This window comes from Hippopotamus amphibius, chromosome 12 (assembly GCF_030028045.1).
Source record: "Hippopotamus amphibius kiboko isolate mHipAmp2 chromosome 12, mHipAmp2.hap2, whole genome shotgun sequence".
NCBI lineage: Eukaryota > Metazoa > Chordata > Mammalia > Artiodactyla > Hippopotamidae > Hippopotamus > Hippopotamus amphibius.
Window position 1 is genome coordinate 33,369,686 of NC_080197.1, and position 22,489 is coordinate 33,392,174.

At 38.8% G+C, this 22,489-nt stretch overlaps 1 protein-coding gene across 1 annotated transcript in view; it reads left to right on the forward strand.

Annotated features, from left to right (window-relative positions):
• Positions 1-22,489, forward strand: part of DSTN (destrin, actin depolymerizing factor) — a 31,034-nt gene that overhangs the window by 520 nt on the left and 8,025 nt on the right. The window lies entirely within an intron of this gene.

Consider the following 22,489-nt stretch of genomic DNA (forward strand, 5'->3'; position numbering starts at 1 on the left):
CGCCCGGGGTCCTCCAGTCCTCCCGGCTGCGGGCCTCTTCGGCGCAGGCTTGGCCGAAGCCGGGCGCGGGCGGTCAGAGACTCGGGCCGTTTCAGCCCGGGAACTCTGCGTCTAGGTGAAGGAATGAGGCCTTAATGAAGGCCTCCGGGGAGGAGGGGGGCGGGATGACCACCGAGCGTGACCCCTGCCATTCCGAACCGGGCCTGTGGTCCTTTGCTGCCGCCCCCCGCGGTCGATGTGCCGCAGCTCCTCGTCCTGCGCGTGCGGCCGGGCGGTGGCCTGTCGGGCCTCCACGTACGCTCTCAGATTTTTTTTTTACCTGCAAACAGGTTGGCTCTGCCAGTACTTAGCGTGCAGGGCGTGGGCATGATGCTGGGATGCTAATAAAAGCAAATGAAAAAGCTTTTTTCAAGTCCTTAAGTTATCCAAGTCCCTAAAAAGTAAACAGATGTTCCGCATATTCTAGGTGTTGGAGCCTTTGCTTAATTTATTTTTTCCTCTAAACTGTGCCTCTAGTTTGCCCTAGAACCAAGCTCTTAACTGGACGATCAAGTAGAACATTTTGTCGTTTTCTTTAGTCTGCGCACACTGTTACCATGTTTGGTCAATGATTTGCAGGCAAAGGCTTACCAGACTTTGCTAGAAATATTACACAGTTACTGCATCTGTCTGCCTGGAAGCAGTTGGTACCAGTTTGTCTGCATACACAGTGTTTTCACTAACAATTCGGGTTTTCTTAAGGTGTTGCACCTTTCATGGCTATGCAGCCTGGCTCGTTAGTGGAAGAAAATTAGAGATTAAACAGTGGTTTCTTGATAACTGAGGATATGTAGTAGGAGTTTGATGTTCAGTTTTTGGTTCTTCTTTGGTTGAATTCTGTAAGCTACAAAGAAGATCAGCATCTTACAACTTTTTAATTTAAGATTATACTACTTTATATACTACTTTACACCAAAAGAATTAATCTGAGGGCTTTGAGTTTTCATAAATTTAAGACCATCCACTCTGATGAAAGTGCTTGGAATCAGTCTGGAGCCTGCTTTAGTGCCTTCTGGTTTGACAGAACTTTATTTTCTGTTTGAAAATTTCCCAAACCTTTTTACTTTAGTTAAATGCTTCGTTAAACTTTAAAGCTTAACTTCCTTATTTCTATACATTCAAATAAAGTGAAGAGTCTGTTTTAGATACTTATGGTTCGGAAGGAGGAGGAGAAATAAAAATTAACCAAGATGGGTGGGTTCCGAGTACATTTCAGACTTAGGGAGGTCAGGAAGAACATACAAGCTATTCTTGTTTGGATGCTTGCAAAGAAAGAGAGTTCACAATACAGATGACGATTTTTATTTTTTATTTTATTTTTTTAGTTGACGTACAGTTGACTTACAGTATTGTAATTTCTGCTGTCCAGCTAAGTGCTTCAGTTATACATATATATACGTTCTTTTTAAACTATTCTCTTTCATTATGGTTTATCATAGGATATTGAATATAGTTCTCTGTGCTATACAGTAGGACCTTGTTGTTTATTCATTCTATATAGAATAGCTTACATCTGCTAACCCCAGCCTCCCAGTCCATCCATCCCCCAGCCCCTTCCCCTTTGGCAACCACAAGTCTGTTCTCTGTGTCTGTTTCGTAGGTAAGCTTATTTGTGTCGACGGCCATTTTTAAAGGTTACTCTTGTATTTAGCCTTATGAGCACAGAACATCTCCCGTCAGTTCAGCTATTAGAGAATATTGTGAAGGTGGAGTTTCTTTATTATCTCAGATTTTAGCACTTTATTTTTGTATTTGAAACTGTTTAGATCTGTTGGTTAGATGCTTGGTTCCAGGTTTCTAAGTGTTTTTTTTTTAAGATTAAAGTTTAACTGCTGATGGATTTGTTCTGCATTAACAGAATCACTTCCTGGTACTCATCAAGTCTTTTAGAAGCACTTGGAAATAAAGCAATTTGAAACCATCTCAAAAGATCACCCTGAGAACTTTGAGATTTCATGTTTTCAAAGTCTCACTTTACAGCACCAAAAAAAAAAAAAAAGGCAAGCCTACCCTTCACAGGAACCACATCTACACAATCCAAACAAAATTTTGGTGTGCGTGAGTGTGTATTGGGTGTGCCAGCTTCCTCATACAAAGATTATTTACCAGCCTACCATTAAATTCCTGGGGTTATCTGCTGAGTTGTTCTTCCTGTTGGGTATGGGTTGAGATATCACAGGAGACTGGCTTAGCTTCTCTTGTAACCAGTGTATGTGCATTTGCAGCATAGCTGTGTGGCTCTCTGGGAAGTGAGAGTGTAGACTTGTCCCCAAAACAGTAAAGGTCTGCATGATAACCTAACCCTTAACCTTATGCTGATCAGAACGCGGCTCAATTACAGGTGTGTTCTACCACTTGATGATTAGCAAAAACACTTTCAGGCAATCTAGTGGGAGAGGTGGGGCATGTGTTCCTGTGCCTATTTATCATATTAGTCTATAAAGGATTAATTGACTGGGGCATTTTCTGACTCCACATCAGGTTTTAAAATAATGTAAAAATTAATTTTGAAACATTTTAAGCAGGAAGGTACACACAATAACAAGTTCCTTTGTACAAAAAAAGAATGGGTTAACTTTTTGCCATATTTCAGGTTTTTGTGTTACCATTACAGGTAAATATGCATCTTCCCTCCCCAGAGGTGACCACTCTTGTGTCAGAGACATAATGTACTGGCCAATTAAGGAGATGGTTTTTGCAGGCTTTTGCATTTGCAAGAACATTAATTAAGATGAGGAACATCTCAAAAAAAGAATGGAGACCTGGGGCTGGTAAACTAAGGAGTCTTGAGGAAGCCTGGGGGGGTGGGGGGGGGAACGGGTCTTAATCTCTCAGTAAACAAGGTTTTTGCCCTGAACAAAAAATGATGGAAGTGAATTTCTTAATCATCACTGCCTTTCAGGAGCACAGTGCTCAAGTAAAGTGCAACATAGTCACCCGAAACTAGTATATTTCATTTTCATTGATATTTGCATAATTTCAGCTGTACATGTATGCATCTGTAATAATATATGTTGCCTTGAGGTGTTTTAAAATTTTATATAAACATTATCATGCTTCATGTAGCCTTTTGCAAGTTTGAAAAAAAGAACTTTGTGAGGTTTAGTTCTAGTTTGCATCCCATCAGCTACTTTTACGAGCCTGTTTCTGTATTTCTTTTCACTACTTGGCATTATGCAACTGAAAACCAATCTGATAGGTGTGATGGCTTCTCATTCTTTTAATTTGCACTTCTCTGATTAGCAGTAGTTGAGTATCTTTTCATATGCTTGTTGCAGCTTATGTTTTTACATACAAGTACTTCCAGTGAACCTGATGTGTAAATACTCCTCACATCTTCATTCTAAGCCCGTTTGTGGAGCCATTAGGTAAATCTAGCCTTAAAAGAAAATCAACGAGAATGTGCTTATCAAAGCCAGACCTGCATAATGAAGACTAATACCCCTCGCCTCTGGCACCTGCTTTTCTTTGTGTGCCTCTCAAGCTGCTAAGTAACAGAAGTTCAGTACTCTTAATTCTAGCCACCTGCCCTTGTGAGGCCCTGCTCGTAGTGGAATGCAGAATGATCCAGAATAGAGTTCCATCTTTGCCAAGGCCTGTGGCGATTGAGGTCCTCTGCTTTATACTTATCCTTTTCTTTCTTTTTCCCAGGTGGTGCGTCTAGCCAAAATATTGCAAAACAAACACACATAGGGGATATATGGGAAAACTGTACTTTCAGCTCACATTTGCTGTGAACCTTTTAGTCATTTTTAATAAATAGAATTGTTTTAAATCAAAGTGTTTATAGTATACAGGAAGACTCTAAACATTTGTGTTTTTATGTTATTGTAACTTACATTTTCTTTCAGTAATAATTAAGATACTTTGAGCTGAACACCACATTTGAAATTTGAAAAAAATTTGAAACTTTAAAAACTGTTGTTTTAACATGTATGTTGTTTTTATCCAGAGTAGTGCTCTCTTCTGAATAACTAGGCCCAGTCTCTTTATTGTACTCTTTGCTATTTGCATACCTAAACCACAGAGCATAATAAACCATAAACATAATGCTTGTTATTTAAGCATCTTGAGCTACCTTCCCATGTAGCATAATATTCCTCTCTAGGTTTTCCATGAAAGACACACCCAAAGATTTACACATAACACTCAAATATTTTAATCAGGTTTTCTTCTGTCCCTGGCTCCTTGCCTTGATGTTAGAAGTGAGTTTGCACTTGAAATGTCCTGCTTCTAAAAGCTGTCTCCTCTCCTGTTCGTTTTGCTTGAAATTCTACATTGGGAGAAGCTTAGAAAAATAAACATCAGATTGGTTCATATCAGAAATGCTTTGACAAACTTGTTACTTAATTCATCATGGAATCTTCTGTACAAGGACCCCTGTAGAGTTGAGTATGTAGTTTAGGGTGATCCTTAAATCTTTTAAGATTGTCTTCTAGTAGCTGACATTGTAATGCTTATGTGCTGTTTACCCTATTTCATGATTTGTTTGCTGTGTTAAAATTAAAGAATCAATTTTTGGTAGATCTTTTAAAAGTGGCTGATTCCAGTAAAACTGCAATCAAAATTCTTAAAATTCATGTTAATCTGTAGTGTGAAATGGCAGAGATTTTGGCTTTATTTTTTTTTTACGTGACCATCAAAGAACTCGTATTCTGTTGCAACAAGGCTTAGGATGAGCACCTGAGAGGTGGGAACTGCAGTGTGTACTATAGCAGGCAACCTGCAGTTAAAACTAATTTATCTGTGTTCGTGCTTCTTTCAACATTTTTCATTACTTTATAGGTTGTGCCTCCTCTTTGCCTTATCACAGAAAAGAAAGGTGAATTTTCTACCCATGTTCATATCTTGGCTTGCTTTCAGAAGATTGCCAGCTTGTAAATGTAATTAGTGTTTATTTTTAATTCTTTCACATAGCACATATTTGTTGGTAGTTTTTTTGTTTGTTTTTTTGGTAGTAATAGAGCTAAAACTAAAGCATGGGCAAATACGGGTAAAACAACTCTAGCTTGCTAGGGAGCAATCTTTTAAGTCAATTGTGGAAGTTTTGAAGCTCTGAGGAATTCTCAAATCATTGAAGCTTTGTTTTAGGAATGTTGAAAGTTATCTTTAGGCCAATGATGTTGAATAGAAATAAAACGTGGGATACATATGTATTTTAACATTTTCTAGTAGCCCCACTACAGAAGTAAAAAGAAAATGAAATTCGTTTAACCCAATATATCTGAAATATTGTATCAGTATTTAATCAATATAAAAAAGACATTTTACAAATTGTTTGAAATCCAGTATATATTTTATACTCAGAACAGGTCAATTCAAACACTCAATTTTCATTGGAAATATAAATATATCTAAATGTTCATTTATTTAGATATGAAATTTATAGTTGAAAGAGATCACATACCTAAGTTGCTCCAAGCATACTTAGTTTTCCAGTAATGGAAATGATAATCAATTTTAAAATTTAAAGTGAAATACAGTTAAAAATGCAGTTCCTTGGCAACACTGGCCACATTTAATGGACTCACTAAACCACATGTGGTTAGTGGCCACCTTAATGGACCAGCCTCAGACTTTGTGGACTGGCCTGTTTAATCTGTAAGGGAAAGTCAGTGTGGGTACCAACACTTTTGTTAATTCTCTGCATGTCTGCATGTGATTAACAGTGCTGAGATAGCATATGAATCCCATTTATGGAACTTTATTAAGATGTTTTGTGGAACTAAACTGTTGAGCTCCAGGATTTGTATATTTCAGTAGTACAATATCTCTCCTAGTAGGCCCACAACAGATGTTACCAAATGAACATGAATGAGTCAATGAGAGGGCATTCTTCATTATGATGGGACAGTTTCCTATGGAGTTGATTAATTTTTATACTTTCTATTCCCACATACCTTTTTTTTTCAATACAGTGGAAATTAAGTTTTAAGTACTAAACTAATTAAGCAGTACCTCCCCTTTGTATATCGTGTTATAATTTAGTTCGAGTCTTACAATGAAAATCCTTTTAGATAAGGCAAATATTATTAGAGTAGCACCTTTCAAATAATTCTGGCATGCAGAAACCGCTCTGTAGTGCCAGTTCCCTTTCTTCTCTTAAAAATGAAGCTTTGTGATATTTAATGCTCATTGAGGCATCCTGAACCATAGAAAAGCACTTGAAAACCCAACAAATGAAGGAACAAGAAGTAGTGCTATCTTAGATAACTTATAAGTATTTACTCTGTCGTGCATTGTGTTACCTTATCTCACTCAGTCCTTATAGCAACCCAGTGAGGTAGGTATTGTTATCATTACTCTTAAACTATACTGAGAGTCTGCCTGCCTGGGGTTTTTGAATCTTGGCCCTGCCACTTACTAACTGTATGACCTCAGACATGTTACTGACTGTTCTGTGCCTCAATTTCATCATTTCTTCCAAATAGGAATGATAACACCTACCTACCATCACAACATTTTGGGCGATGCATATAACTAAAGCAATGCCTGGCACATAGTAAAGTGCTTATCAGCACTGGCTAAAATAATAACGTCAAACAACCTTAAATCCAAATTAGATTAACAGTCACTTTTCTTTGTATTGTGATTATACCAGTGCATACTTCAGTAATTATAGATAAAATGAAAATGCTGGAGGAGTGCAGTAAAACATGTTTCTCATTGTTTATTATTTCTTGAAACTAATGTTATTTTACTTGGAATCATTATATATGATCATTGTTTCATGATAACTTTTTGATTTGACTTTTCAGGTGACTTTGATTCTTGATGTAAAAATATCTTGTCTTCCACTCATAATTATATTTTTCCTGAAATAATTAGTGGAGAATGAAACACAGTTCTTCATTGCCCTCAGGTTTAGAATAGGAATCATCTATTCAATAAATATTTGAGAAATTATTCTATGCCAAGAGTTGACCGGGGTGCTTGGGATACAGTACAGAAAAACAGAGTCCATTCCTTGTAGAAGTTACATTCTAATGGGCAGTGAGTCGGTGGGAGGGGTAAAAACAACCACCAAAAAATGACAAGATCATGTCAGATAATCGTAAGTGGTGTGAAAAAAAAATAGGGTGATCAATAGGAAGTACTAGAAGAGTTGGCTACCTTGAGGTAGATTCTTAGAGAAGGCCTCTTAGGGGTGACATTTGAGCTTAAGACTTGCCTGACAAGAAAGGGCTCGCTAGCTTTGGGGAGAGCATTTTAGGCAGAAAGAACTCTGTAAGGGCCTTGAGAAGAGAGTGAGCTTGACATGCCAGGGACAAAAAAGGTTTGTGTAGCTGGAATTCAGTGAAAAGCAAGGAGAAAAGTAGGAAAAGGATTGTAGGCAGGAGATAGAACTGGATGAGCTGAGGTGAGGAATCTGGATTTTATTCTGATTGCGCCAGGAAGCCTTCAGGTGTGTGGTGGGAGGGAGGTGTTAAGGTGTTTAGTTGTGGAATGAGGTAGGATTTATCCCTGTGGTTCTTGTGTTGAGACGTGCAAATGGGGACAAAACTGATTGACTCTTGCTATTATTCAGTCAGTCAGTGGTAGGTTGCCTTAGGATTGTTAATACAGGGATAGTGAGAAGTGATTGAATATTGAATATTTGGGGGAGGAGCTGACAGGACTTAGTGATAACTTGGATGTGTGGCATAAGGAAAAGAAAGACATCAAGGATAATTCCTAAGATGTAGACCTGAGCTACTAGGTTGCTGGTGGTGTCATTGTGCTGGGGTGCTATATAAAAGAAGCTAAAATAGTTTGGCAAAAATTGAGGTTCTTGGAACTTTGAGAAATAACAAACTGATTCAGAAGTATTACAAATCTTTAAGATATCTTCACATCTAATTATAATAGTAATTATATTCATTATGGAACATTAAGGAAAAATTGAGTTGTAATGACAGTCCTATCTAAAATGCATTTGGTGCACTTTCAGGCCATTTTAAACATATGCTCATTCTTTTAATAAGTAAGTGTTAGGTACCTTCTGAGAACCAAGTACTGTTGTAGCCTCTGGAGATTCAACAGTGTACAAGACAGAGTCCCTTCCCCTATGAAGTATACCTTCTAATGGAGGAGACAGGTAAGAAAGCAGTAAATAAATGAATAAGATGATTGGAGATTGTGATAAGTACTGTAATGAAAGTAAGGGAGAAAGTGAATATCTGGAGAATGCCAGTATAGATTTTTCTCACACAGTTGAGTTCATCTGTAACAGTTTTTATGTCCTTTATTTCTCGTATCTCAATGTGACAAGGGTGTCAAGCTAATTGAGTAGGGAAAAGAATAGTGTCTTCAGTAAATGGTGCTGGGACAACTAGATGTCCACATGCAAAAGAAAGAATTTGGATCCCTGCTTCACACTATATACAAAATTTAACTCAAAATGGGTCATAGACCTAAGTAGCTAAAGCTATAAAACTCTTAGAAGAAAACATAGGCATAAATCTTTGTGAACTTGGATTAGGAAGTGTTTTTTGACAGTTTTCTTGGTGTTTTTAGGCAGTGACACCAAAAGCACAGGTGCCGAAAGAAAAATAGATAAATTGGACTTTATTAGAATTGAAAACTTTTTTGCATCAAAGAACCCATTGAGAAAGTGAAGACAACCCACAGAATGGGAGAAGATATTTGCAAATCATATGTCTGACAAAGAACTTGCAGAATATATAAAGGACTCTTACAACTCAACAATAAAAAGACAACCCAATTATATGGGCAAAGGCTTTGAATAGACATTTTTCTAAAGAAGATGTACAGATGGTCAATAAGCATGTAAAAATATGCTCAAAATCATTAGCCACTAGGGAAATGCAAATCAAAACATAATGAGATCCTATTTCATACCCACTAGGATGGCTGTAAAAAAGATAACAGTAACAAGTGTTGGCAAGGCCATGGGGAAGTTGGACCCCTCCCTTATACCTGCTGGTGGGAATGTATCAATAAAGTGATGCAGCCCTTTTGGAAAATGGTTTGACTGTTCTTTAAGAAGTTAGACTTAGGAGTTACCATATGACCCAGCAGTTTCATTCCTAGTTATATACCCGAGTGAAATGAAAACATATGTCCACATAAAAACTTGTACATGAATGTTCATAGCGTTATTCATAATAACCTCAAAGTGGAAACAACCCAAATGATTGGATACGTAAAATGTAGTATATCCGTACAATGGGGTATAATTTGGCAGTAAAATAAATGAAGTACTGATACATGCTATGACACGGATGAACCTTAATACATGTAAAGTGAAAGAAGCCGGTCAAAAAAAGACTACATGTTGTATGATTCCATTCATATAGAATACCCAGGATTGGCAGACCCATAGAGACAGGAAGTGAATTTGTGGGTGGCGAGGTTTGGGGTGGGTGAGAGTGGGAAATAGGAGTGCTTGCTCATGAGTGCCGAGTCTTGTTCTGAGGTTTTCAGAATGTTCTAGAGCTAGACTGTGATAGATGCACAGCTGTGAATATACTAAAGCCCACTGAACTTACACTTTAAATGGGTCAGTTTTATGGTATGTTAAATGTATCTGTAAAAACTTTAAATTGCGTAATGGTATTATGCATGTACAGTGATGATATTAAATCATCTTCCTGTTAAATTTAAATCCATTATGTATGCTCTGTCATCCTTGCGCATAAATCTTTGCCTTCATTTGCATTGTTTGTTTAAAATAGAGTCCTAGGTATGCAGTTACTGAATCAAAAGTTCTGTGTGTGTCTATATATATTTCTGATTTTAAAAATTTGCTCATCATAGAAAACTTGGAAAATAGAGGGAACTAGGGAATTGATGAAAGTCACATATATTCCCACTGTTAGAAATGAAATTTCTTTCCTTTTATCTATATTATTTTACTGTACATAAAATTTTATATCATTTCTTTTTTCACATAAAGCAAATCATAGGTATTTCCCCATGCCATTAAAAGCTTACCATAAACGTAATTTTAACAGCTGCACCAGAAGCTATCCTGTGGGTATACTATGATTTTCTTAGTATATCCACAGGATAGCCCCTGTTTGTATTTGGACTGTCTGGTTTTTAGTGTTGTGCAGATTATTGCCCCAGAATAAATTCCTTGAAGTGGAAATACTAGGTTAAAGGGTCAAAGAGTTTAAATTGTTTTAAGGCTCTTGATATAAATGGCCAAAGTGCTTTCTGAAAAGTAAAAGTGAGTAATATCGTTACCTGGGGTGAAAGATAAATCTGGAAAGGTAGGTTGGTTCAGATAATAAAGGGCCTCTTATGCTCTGTTAATGAATTTGGACTTTCTTAGGTGCTTGGGAATTGGTGAAGATTTTTAATCTTGGGCATGAAAGCAGATTTTAAGAGTAGATTAGAAAGAATAGATAGATTTGAAATACACATTTAAGGAGGAATTGATAGGGCTTAGAAACTGAGTGTGACCATGGAACAGAGGTAGATCAGTTAAGCAACAACATCAAATCTGTTTCCTGTCTCAGGTTCATTGACCTGCTAGTGATCATCCTCCGAGTTGTTAACCCAAGACAGAATTGTTGCTGTTAGCTTATGGTGTGTGAAATATTATCTTCTCAAAGGGGAGGAGGATGTTTTTTACATTGTTGCTCTTGAAGTAAAAACTGGAAGTAATGCATACTTTTTCCATTTAGGATAATTTACATAAAGGAAAATTAACCATTTTTAGTGTGAGTTCTGCTGATTTTGGCGAACATATACAGTTGTGTAACTACCACCACAATCAGAATATAGACTAGTTCCTCCACTCCAAAAAAGTCCCCATATTAATACTTCCTCCCATCCCCAACAACCACTGATCTGTTTTTTGTCCCTATAATTTCACCCTTGCACGAATATCTCATAAATGGAATTGTCCAGTCATAGACTTTGAGTCTGGCATCTTTTCACTTAGGATAAGGTATTTGTGCATCAGCAGTTTGTTCCTTTTATTGCAAACAGTATTCCATTCCCCAGTTGAGGAGTGTGTTCGTTTCCTGTCATAGTGAAAGATGAGGCAAATATTGTAGAGATCTTTTTTTCCCTAATATTGATAAGTGCTTGAAACAGTCACTCTCTCCACCTTGGATAAAACCACCATAGGTATTTCTTATTAAGTAGTGCTTTTTAAATGTTTTCAACTGCAGAATCAAATGGCTTTTTAACAAGGGTGTGGATTGCAGAAATTTTGAAATGTGTCAGTGTGTTTTATGGGATATTGATTTCTCAAAGGTCATGCTCTTTGCATATTGAATACTGTATACATTAATCTCTTATCTAGCATTTGTCCTAAAATTAAGTGATGCTTGTGTATCAGTTTTAGAAATAAAAAGTATATATTTGTGACTTTTAGAACATAATATTAAGTAGAAAACTTGTGTTGATTAAATGTTTGTTAAAGAGCTTCAGTTCTGGGTAGATGGGGGATTGTTTGTATGTGTTAGGCAGAGGCCATTGATAAAGGTACCAAGAGTTACGGTGATGTCTTGTTGCGGTTTTGATTGCCTGGTTGCGGTTTTGATTGTTTCCCTGATGATTAGTGATGGTAAGCACCTTTTCAGGTACCTCTTGGCCATTTGTATGTTTTTGAAAAAATGTGTATTCAGAGCCTCTGCCCATTTTTTAATTGATTTTTTTTTTATTGCTACTGAGTTGAATGAGTTCTTTACATATTTTGGTGAGTTCTTTACATATTTTGGATATTAACCCCTTATCAGATACGTGATTTGCAAATATTTTCTCCTATTCATTGCCTTTTCATTTTGTTGATGGTTTCCTTTGCTCTGCAGAAGTGTTTTCATTTGATATAGTTCCACTTATTTATTTTCACTTTTGTTTTTGTTTTTGGAATCAGATCCAAAAAATCATCACCAAGACCTATGCAGAGAGCTTACCATCTGTGTTTTCTTTTAGGAGATTTACGTTTTTTGATCTTACATTCAAGTCTTTAATTCATTTTTTGAGTTAATTTCCTTTATGGTGTAAGATAGTGGCCCAGTGTCATTCTTTTGCACGTGGCTGTCTGCTTTTCCCAGCACCATTTAAAGAGACTGTTCTTTCCCTTTGTACAGTTGACCCTTGAATAGCACAGGTTTGAACTTCATGGGGTCCACTTAGACGCAGCTTTTTCAATAAGCACGTGCAGCATGCTAAATGATCTGCGGTTGGTTGAATCCACCAGTGTGGAAGCACGGATTTGGAGGGCTGACTGTAAAATTATATGCAGATTTTCAGCTGCGCAGAGGGTCAGCACCCCTAGCACCCAAGGTGTTCAGGGGTCTACTCTATATTCTTGGCTCCTTTGACATGAATTGATTGACCATATATGCATTAGAATGTCAGTTATCAAAAAGACAGAAATAACAAATGCTGGTGAGGATGTGAAGAAAAGGGAAACCTTGTTCACTGTTGGTGGGAATGTAAATTGGTGCAGCCATTAATGGCAATCAGTATGAATCCTCAAAAAATTAAAAATTAAACAACTACCATATGATCCATCAACTCCACTTCTGGGTATTTGTCCAAAGGAATAAAAGATGTATGCAGCCCCTTGATAATTGCATCATTATTTACAGTAGCCAAGACACAGAAGCAACCTAAGTGTTCATAGATGGATGAGCGAATAAAGAAAATGTGCACACACATATAAACACATAAATGGAACATCATTTAGCCATGAAAAAGAAGGGCATTTTGCCACTCGCAACAACATGGATGGAGCTTGAAGGCATTAAGCTAAGTGAAATAAGTCAAACAGAAGAAGACAAATACCATATGGTCTAAATTATATATGGGATCTAAAGAAGAAACCCAAACTCATAGATACAGAGAGCAAATTGATGGTTGTCAGAGGCAGGGTGGTGGGTGAAATGTGTGAAGGTGGTCAAAAGGTACAAACTTTCAGTTATGAGATAAGTCCTGGGGATGTAATGTATAGCATGGTGACTATAATACTATAATAATACTGCATATTTGAAAGTTGCTAAAAGAGTAGATCTTAAAAGTTCTCATCACAAGAAAGAAAATTGTAACAATGTGTGGTGATGGATGTTAACTGGATTTATTATGGTGATTATTTCACAGTATATACAAATATTGAATCATCATGTTGAACACCTGAAACTAACATAATACTATGACAATTGTAGCTCAAAAAAGTGTCTTTCAGTTTTATCATCATGAGTACATTCATGGTTTTATGATGTGATATGCAGTGAGTTGTCACAAAATCAAATAATGTAAAAATTTTCCTTCTTTACAAGCTTTTTTTTTTGTCAATCAGCTATGAGGAGTCTAAACATTAGAAATTTATGCAGTGTGTCAGAGGTCTGAAGTCCGGTATCTTTAGGAAAAAGACAATAATAGCAGATCTCATCAGGACCAAGATATTTTATGGGAGATCTATAAAAATTGCTTAGAAGTTTTTTGCTGCTCCCCCCCTCCCCCCCAGAAAACCCTAAAGTTTTGAGATGAAATATTTTTCTTGGTGTAAACTGAAAATTGTTGAAGAGTAAAGAATGGAGAAAAAATACAACAGTACATTTCATAAAAATTTTAAGGGATGATCATTTTTCAAAACCTGATAAAGTAGATGATATTCCTTAGGTAGAATAAGGTTGGAGGAAAAAAGATACTCAGAGTTCTTGCCCTTAAGGAGCACAGTCTAGAGACTCAGACAACCCACAGAAAGTTCATCACAGTCATTGATAATGCTGTGATAGAAGTAATCGTCCTCTGTGTTAGCACAAGGAAGGGTCTCATAACTCAGGTTCAGATGGTGGCTGAGGGGCCAAATAGACGTTGCCTTCGCAGAGGAGAGGCCTGAGCCGTGCCCTAAAGGGCTTGGCCAGGGGAAGAGGAGGAAAGTAAAGCATCACCAGAGAATGTGGTGTATTCAGGGAAGCCAGAGAGTCGTGCATGACTGGAATTATGTGGCACACGTCAGGGAGAAGTGGGAAAGGGAGCTGGAAAGGTAGGGCATAAAGGGCTTGACGTGGTGTGGATTTTATCCTGAAGGAAATTGGATGCTTGAAAGAAAACAGGAAAGACTCTTTGCCAGTGTGCTTACTATCCTTTGGTTACTTTCCCCCTCCCATTTTTCTATGTAGATTTGGGGTGGGGAGAAGAAATGGGGGTTGTTATTTTCTGGGTTGGGTTTATGAAACTCCTTATTGTTCCTCTCTCCCTTCCAACAGGTGGGGAATGTGTTAAACCTTGTTAGATTGTCTGTAAATAAAATTGCATATGATCTGAGTGAGAGAGATTATTTTTAGCAATTGGGCTTTTATTATATGTAATCTAGTTTGGCTGTTGAGATGATTTTTCTGTAAGGTTTTTTTTTTCTTTTGGTGGGGGTGTGGGTGGTGGTTCATAGAATTTAGGTTACTGAATGAGTTTTTCCTCTACTAAGTAAGGTGTAACTATAAAATCTTTTTTGTGGAACTAAACATTAACATGTAGCTGGTAGAGTTGCTGTTTGGTTTGCACAGGCTGTCTCAGGGACATTTTCTGTACTTCCCTATGAGGTGAATGAAGGACTTTTACTAGTGGAAATTGGCTGTAAATTTAACACTGTTCAGTCACCCTGGCTTTGGGGAGTGACCCGGTATATTAGGGCAGAGAGGTAACTTGGAATGTTTTCTGGGTCACAGATAGTCTGTGTGGAGACTTTGTGCAAACGGCAAAATGGTGCTTCTTTCGGGGTGCTGTGGCCTCAGGAGACAGGAAGACGGTGCTCCTCCTGACATCTCAGCCCTGCAGGCACCTCTCTTGGCTGGTGGAACAGGTACTTAATTTAGCTCTCTTGCCCCCTTGGCTGGGCACCCTTAAGCAAGGCACGATCTGTAAAACCATAGCAGCTCTGGACATTTTGGACTTAACAAGGGATGGAGGGTTTGCTGTGTGCTTGCTTGACTGATCTGTACTTACTGCGCAGGGACAGATTTTAGGACAGAGCCTTTTAGCTCACCCCACAGGCCCCAAGTTTTCATCATTGTGAATTTTGCTTCACTGCTGTAGGTGATAGTTTTGTGGAGTATAATGGTAACAGGTGTGGCTGAACCTTGATTGTTAAAGAAGACTGTTCTCATCCTTTATGCTCTCCATGTCTCTGCTCTTCATTTAATAGTCACAGGGAGAAAGGAGAGAGCTACATCAGATGTTAGTGTGGTTTTTAAGTTTGTAGTTGTGGTCATCAGAGAACAGGTAGAAATTACTGTTTCAAATATAAGGTTTAAGCTGTCTGGTTGTTCTGACTCTTCCAAACACTCAGAGTATACCCCCCCTTATGAATTGGGAGATTGGGATTGACATATATACATTAATAGGTATAAAATAGATGACTAATAAGAAAAATATATCAAATTGTACACTTTAAATATATGCAGTTTATTGTATGTCAGTTATATCTCAATAAAACTCTTTTTAAAAGGAAAAAAAAGAATATCCCCCCAAAAGAGTCTATTATCTGAAATTCCCCCAAGGATGTTTCCTTACCTCCAGAAATCGTTGCCACAATTATTACAGTAAGCTAGAGTTGAAATCCTTGCCCTTGGAGGCTTTATTTTACTGCAGAGTATAGTAACCGAGGTTCCTGATGATAGAGGCATTCATAAAACTAAATATTGGTAGTATACTATTTTTAAGGCACAAAATTACATAACATTTTTTAATAAATTTGCTTACCCAAAACATACAATTTTAGTACATACTGAGTTAATTTTGTGTTATTTTATGTAAAACTATTTAAGATCCTCAGTTGCATTAGCCATATTTCATGTGGTCAGTAGCCATGTGTGGTAGTGGCTGCCATATTGGACAGTGCAGATACAGAACATTTGTATTCACAGAAGGGTCTGTTATTCAGCACGACTTCAAGGTGGTGGTGGTGGTGATGGAGTGTCTTAACATCATTTACATATGGCCACCTATTTTCCTAGTTTCAGTATCATCTAAGCCAGGAAGATGTACTGTTTACCCTCTCTAGAGAATAACCTCCAGAATTCCTGGGAATGGGGTGGCGGCAGAGTGGAGTTCAGGAGGGGATCTGGGGACCTAAATGCTTCTCAGACTAATTTCATTCCTTCTTATTTGAACTTTCACTGGCATTTTGATAGGGATATAAGTTAGATAAATTAGATGTATGTACCATCTTGACACAGGATCTGTGAGGTTCTTAAATCTTGTATGTAAAAATGTCCCTGAAGTACTTGTCACTCTTATTTGTTGTCTCAACATTATTGCTCAGAGATACCGGTTGTAGTAGCCAAAAGCATAAATATTTTGTAGTTAGTAATGTTCTGTTTCTCTTGGCCCTTGTGCAAGGCATGGTGTAAATAAAGGATAATTCTGAAGGTGTTTCAAACTCCCCAGTTTACTCCCCAGCTCTTTTGATTAGCAGTTATGCTGGGTGTTTAAGAGTTGATAGGTCAAGAAAGGACCTAATTAATGCCTTTTTTTCTGCCAGGTGTTTGTAAATTTGCAATTGTATTTGTTGTGCAGTATCCTGCTTTCAAATGTTTCAGACTCTCTTAACTTAGAAAAATAATTTTTAAAAAATCAATTTTCTGAGGCAAGGCAATAGCTTTCATTCCTGTTTTCTCCAGTGAAGGTTGGATTAAGTGTAGTTGACATCAGTTGTGGAGCCAGCCAGGCGTCCTACTTGAGTTTGGTGGCATAGACGTAGACCACTGTTCCTGATGTTTTGTTGAAAGATGGACTTCTGTAAGCCATCACTCTTCATGTTTGGACTGGTTCAGTTTACAATAATTGAATCAGAAAACTTGAGCTTTTTTCAGAGATTACCACCCTTACTCTAGATGGAGAGAGTTGATGTTTTAGGTGTGTTCAGTCATCTGCAACTTTAAAATACCCAGTGTTTTATAGTCTTTGTAGCTTTTACTTCCCCCTCTGTGTGTGAATAGTAACTTTATTTAAAGAAGCGTACACTTAGTGAATGTTGAATATAAAGGCAGTGCCTCTGTGTACAGTATTCATTTAATCTCTCAATCAGTGTTTTACAAAAGCTCTGCCAGAGGAGACTCAGGTTTGAAATCCATTATGCTTCAAGAACAAGGTAAAACTGGTAGTCATGTGAGATAAAATATAGTGAAGTAATCATTTAACAGCAACTGTTTTGACATGGGGTGGAGTTCTAAAAGAAACTGTTATTCTTCAGTGGTCACTGGTACAGAACAGAGAGAAACTGAAGTCGTGGATAACATATCTTTTTAAGGTAATTGTAAGGCTCTTGTTGTAATAGCAAATCTATTTTTGCTCTCAAGATTTTCTTTCCCAACTGTGCAGCAGATTTTGCTCCTTTTTGAGACTATCCTTTAATGGTCTTCATTGTTAAAACTTTGCAGTTGAATATAAATAACTCTTTAGAAATAAATTTAGAATCACAGCTGAATTTGGTTTTGCTTTAAAAAGTAAACCGTGGATTTCTTGATAGCTGAGCAGTTAATATGTTAATAATTAACATTTCAGAGAAATGCTGAAAACTGAGACTTACAGGGAGAGGATATTTTAGGTAAAAACATAGTGAACAAATGATTCAGTGTATCAGTGTTACAACTGTTTTTAAGATTCATTGTAATGTCTCTTTGTGATTACTTAAAGATTAGTTTATCTTTTTTCTATCGCTCTAGTCTTAACCCCAGCTTTCCATTTCATCCCCCAGAATCAAAGGTGGAAGAGGAGCCCTGCTGGTGCCCATCCGGGAAAGGGGGGGGGGGGGGGTTGGGGGGGAGTGGCAGAGCCAGCTGGGCTGGCGGAGCGGTGTCCCCTGCCTTCTCAGCCTGCCCTCGCAGTTTTATTTTAGTTCATCTTTATAAAAATCATTATCAAGAGTCTAGGGACCATTTGCTTAATCTTACATATCAAGTATATTCCAAGTATATACTAAGTAAATCAAGGTCTAACAAATTTAAGCATATTTTATTCATTACAACTGAATCTAATATACATGTTCCGTCATGCATTTTTAAAATTACTTTCAAGACAAAAGTTAGTATTATAGTGTTAGTAGTCATAAAGGAATCGTACTTCTGTAACACGAAAGCCTCTAAAGCCACCACAGTGGGAAGATTAGAGAAAACAAGCATTTGGTGATACTAATCAGCCTCTGGTCACTACACTGAAAACTTGATTCTGACTCCTTCCCCTCTGGGTTCCTTTCCCAGCCAGTGGCTTTGGAGCACAGGGGATTGTTACCCACGCAGTGTCTGCACCACTGCCTCCTTGTACTGTGCCCACCACCCTCGTGGAGGCCTCATGGCCTCTTGCCTTGCTGACTGTAGTGCCCGTAGGTGGTCTCCTGCCACAGTGCTCCTCCTGCCCTGGCTCTCATGCGTGCTTCATGTATTTTCCAAAAAATACACAGTGCCCCCAGACTCCTGGGGCTGCTGGTGGCCTCTCCCCCAACCCAGCCCACGTCTTGTTTCCTCTTCTCATATTGGACACACTGCATTCTCTTTGTCAGGAGCTGTCTTTCATCCTCTCAGGCCCCCTAGTTTGGAGTGCTTTAAGCCAGCTTCCCCTCCCCACTGCACCCCCAGTTTGATGTCTGCGTTCTGTAAACGCCCCTCTGTTGGAGTTTATCAAGGAATAATGAATGTTTTACCAAGTATTGGAGCATTATTTATGCTCTTTATCTTCTCCACTAATCAGTATGCTTCCCTGAGGGTCTGATTCATCTTTGATTTCCTCAAGGGAACACAGAAGTGAAAAAGACAGACTTACAGTCTTAAGGAACTTCCCGCGCCTTTGGGGAGACAGTCAAATAACCTTAAAGATATGACATTGAAACTGTAATAAGTGTTATGGGCTAGAGACACATGATCTCATGGAAGCGTGTGATAGTAGTTTTGACCCAAACAACTTGTTTTCAGAGTGAGAAGTGACCTGAGGTGTAAAGAGGGAATGAGGCACAGTGAGCAGTGAGAGCCGAGGCCCGGAGCTGGGAGGGGCCTGGAGGCACACAGCTGGCAGAAGCCGGGAGTGAGCATCCCAAGCACGGCCGGGGTGCTGTGAGGTAGGGCTGCAGAGGTGGGCGGGGCCAGATCATGCCTGCCAGAGAGTTACTGCCTTCTCACCCTCAGAGCAGTGGAAAGCAGCCACTGAAGTGTTCCATGCACAGAGATGGGGTTCCAGTTCCAGATCTCTGGCTGCAGTGCGGAGGATGGATTGGGGAGTGGAGGGGATCACAAGAGCATGAGCAGTCTGTTGTATTGGGATGACTGACTAAACCCCAAATCTCAGTGGCCTAATAATAGAGTGAAGGTTGATCTCTATCATGCAGTCTAGTCGGGTCGGGCAGCCCTCTTCTGTCTTGAAGTGTGTCTGCCAAAGTCATCTTTGCAGGGAAAGACAAGGCTTGAAGATCGTTTTAAAGGGCCAGGCCCAGAAGTGGTTTATATCACTGGGCCCACCTCTCACCAAGCGGATCTCAGTCATATGGCCCCAGCTGACCTTATGAACAAGGCTTCCTGGGCACATACATACCCTCATCTGCCTCCCCTGCAGCAATTTGAGAGGTTATTGAAACAGTTCCAGTAACAGCTTGGGCTGGGAGAGTGGCACCAGAAATGGAGAGAAATGAATGTCTTGGAGAAAGATGTGGAAATTCAAAGGGTAGAGGTGAGGGTGAAGGATTGTTGAGGCTGTCTCTTAGGTTTGGGGCTTCTGTGAAACTGGGATGTGGTGTGTGCTGAGAAAGGAAGACGGATCAGGAGGAGACCAAGCCTGCACTTGATTTTGGACATGCCGAGCTTCAGATGCCTTGGAAACATCCAGCTGGAGACGTTAGATAGGAAGTTGGGTGTAAAGGCTGTGAGCTCAGAAAGGCAGAAGTCTGAACAGTGTGCAAGTCATTTGGATTAGATGATTGAAAACCTTGAGCCTGGACACCTCGGGAGAACGCACAGTCCTTCCTCTCCACCGGCACCTCTGTCAGCATCTGCTTTCTGCCAGATTGCTCTGCTGTTGCCTCTCTGACCTCAGCTGGACCTCTGGGGTCCCCGGATCCATTTTGCTGCTCCTCAGGGGATTCCCTTTGGAACTCCCCATAACAGCTATTCTAAATCTTTACCCTCCCTCTTCCTGTTTTAAAGGAAGAAAGGCTATTCCTTCTCTAAGACTGACTCCCCCATCTGTATCCTGGGTCTCATCAGTCTCTGTAGGGCTCTGACTCTGTTGTTTGGGTGGTTGAGTATCCTCTGGAGCCAAATGCGTGAGTTTAAACCTCAGTTTTTTTTGTCAGTTTCAGTGTGACTCTGGCCAAGTTACTTAATCTTTCCATGTGTCAGTTTCCTCATCTGTACGATGCAGACAGTGATAGTGGCTATCTCATAGAATTGTGATTTAGAAGTGTGTGACAATAGAAGTACTCAATATTAGTGTTTTTTTCTTTTTCTTTAGTGTTTTGGCTTTCTCTTGTTCCTTCAAGCTCTTAAATTTTTAGTGTGGTGTAATCTGCACAGTTGAAGACAACTTCCATGAAGTCAGCATTTGGTCCTCTCCCTTCCCATCACCATCCTCTCTGATTTACGTCGGTTCCCTGTGCATCCCTGGACTCCTGCCCGTCCCTCCAGTCTCCTGAAAGGCTCAGAGGCCCAGGTGTCCAGCCCAGTGGTCTGTTTGCACTTACTCCCAAACTTTACAGTTTCTGGGATTGATGACCTCCCTTCTGAAAATATTCTCCCTTGGCTTCTAGGATGCTGTTTTCTCTCATCTTACTTTTTCTTCTTAGCCTTCTGATAACTTCTTAGTTCCCTTGACTTGTTTGTGTTTTGCTACTTAATGTTGATATGCCTCTGTGGTAGTGACTTTGGTCCAAAATATTGATTAGATGGAGCCTTCCTATTAGATTTGTGCTCATGACCAGTTGCTAACTGGTCATCCGCACCTAGGAGTCTTGCACATTCTCCAAGATTAACGTGTTAAACTGTGCCCATCCTCCCCCTTCCGTTTATCCGTCACCGTCTTTCTAGTCATCTGTCTGGAGAATCCATCCGGGGTTGTCTTTGATGCTCTTCCTTCCTGTTTCACTCAGCTGTATTGGCTCTACTTTGAAATGTCCTTGGCTTTGTTTTTGTTTTCAGCAACACTGCTGTAGTTCAGAGCTTTCTCTGGATATTTGTAGTTGCCTCAAAAGTGGTCTTCCTGCTTCCAGTGTCTTTGTCAGTTTCTCCTTCACTGCCTTAGGTGTTAGTTTCATCAAACATAAATGTCTAAAGTATTCCCCTCATCAGAAACTTCCATATTCTTCATTTCTGATAGAAAAAAGCCAAAATTCCTCCTTACTGAGGCTTTTAAGGTGTCTGTGAGCTACAGCCAGATTTGGCTGAGGTTGGTTGCATTATGACTGCAGAATACACATTTACATTCTGTTTTCAATTACTGATATGTAATTAATTTGATTAATTTCCAAATCAGAATTTAGAGTGTTGTTTGAAATATATTTCACTTAGGTATTGACAGATACATTCAGATATTAATTGGTTGCATTTAAGGCTTCAGATGTTTCCTTCATGCTTTTAAAGATGGGTTAGTCAAATGGGCTAGGTCTGTTTCTGATTCCTTGTTAATTTTTGTTACTTTGAACATTTTATTCATCTCTTCAAAAAATCAAAATATTCTTAACTTGCTTTACATAGATGAACCATGAAGATCAAACAATACTACTCCTAAAGCAGTAAAAGAAAGTTTAAGAAAGTATTTTTTAAAAGTGGGAAATGATAAGATTGTGTAACTCTTGAGGTGTTTTCTAGCCTTAGTTTTCTATATTTACCTCTTTGTTAGAGTAAAATGTTCATTTATAAACAAAATGTGGATTCAATTAGGTAGGATTGAAGTGGATTATGATTAGATGTGGATTAGATTAGGTGATTGAGGTGAGCTCTTTTAATGAATGAGATGATTACACAGCCCAGTTACCTTAATACTAAGTAACTGCTAGGATCTTTTGTAGTTTAACCCCCAGAATTCTTACATGCATTTTTAAGTACCAGCTTTGTTGAGATATAATTCACATAAAGTACAGTTCACTGCTTTTCAGTGTTTCCAGAGTTGTGCATCCATCACCACTGTCAAATTCCAGAACATTCCATCACTCCAAAAAGATGCCCCATCCCATTAGTAGTCAGTCTGTATTCTCTCTCCCCTTCGCCACTGGAAATCACTAGTTGTTTCCTGTCCATGGATTTGCCTGTTTTGAACGTTTCATGGAAATAGAATCATGAGATAGTTGGCCTCTTATGTCTGATCTTTCGCTTAGCATAATGTTTTCAGGGTTCATGTGTAGTGTAGCAGCACCTCCTGTTGTAGCTGAATAATATTCTGTTTTACAGATATGCCACATTGTGTTTATCTGTTCATCAGCTGATAAACATTGGGTTCTTTCTACTTTTTGGCTGTTAGGAATAATGCTGCTGTGAACTTTCATGTACAGGTCTCTGTGTGGATGTATGTT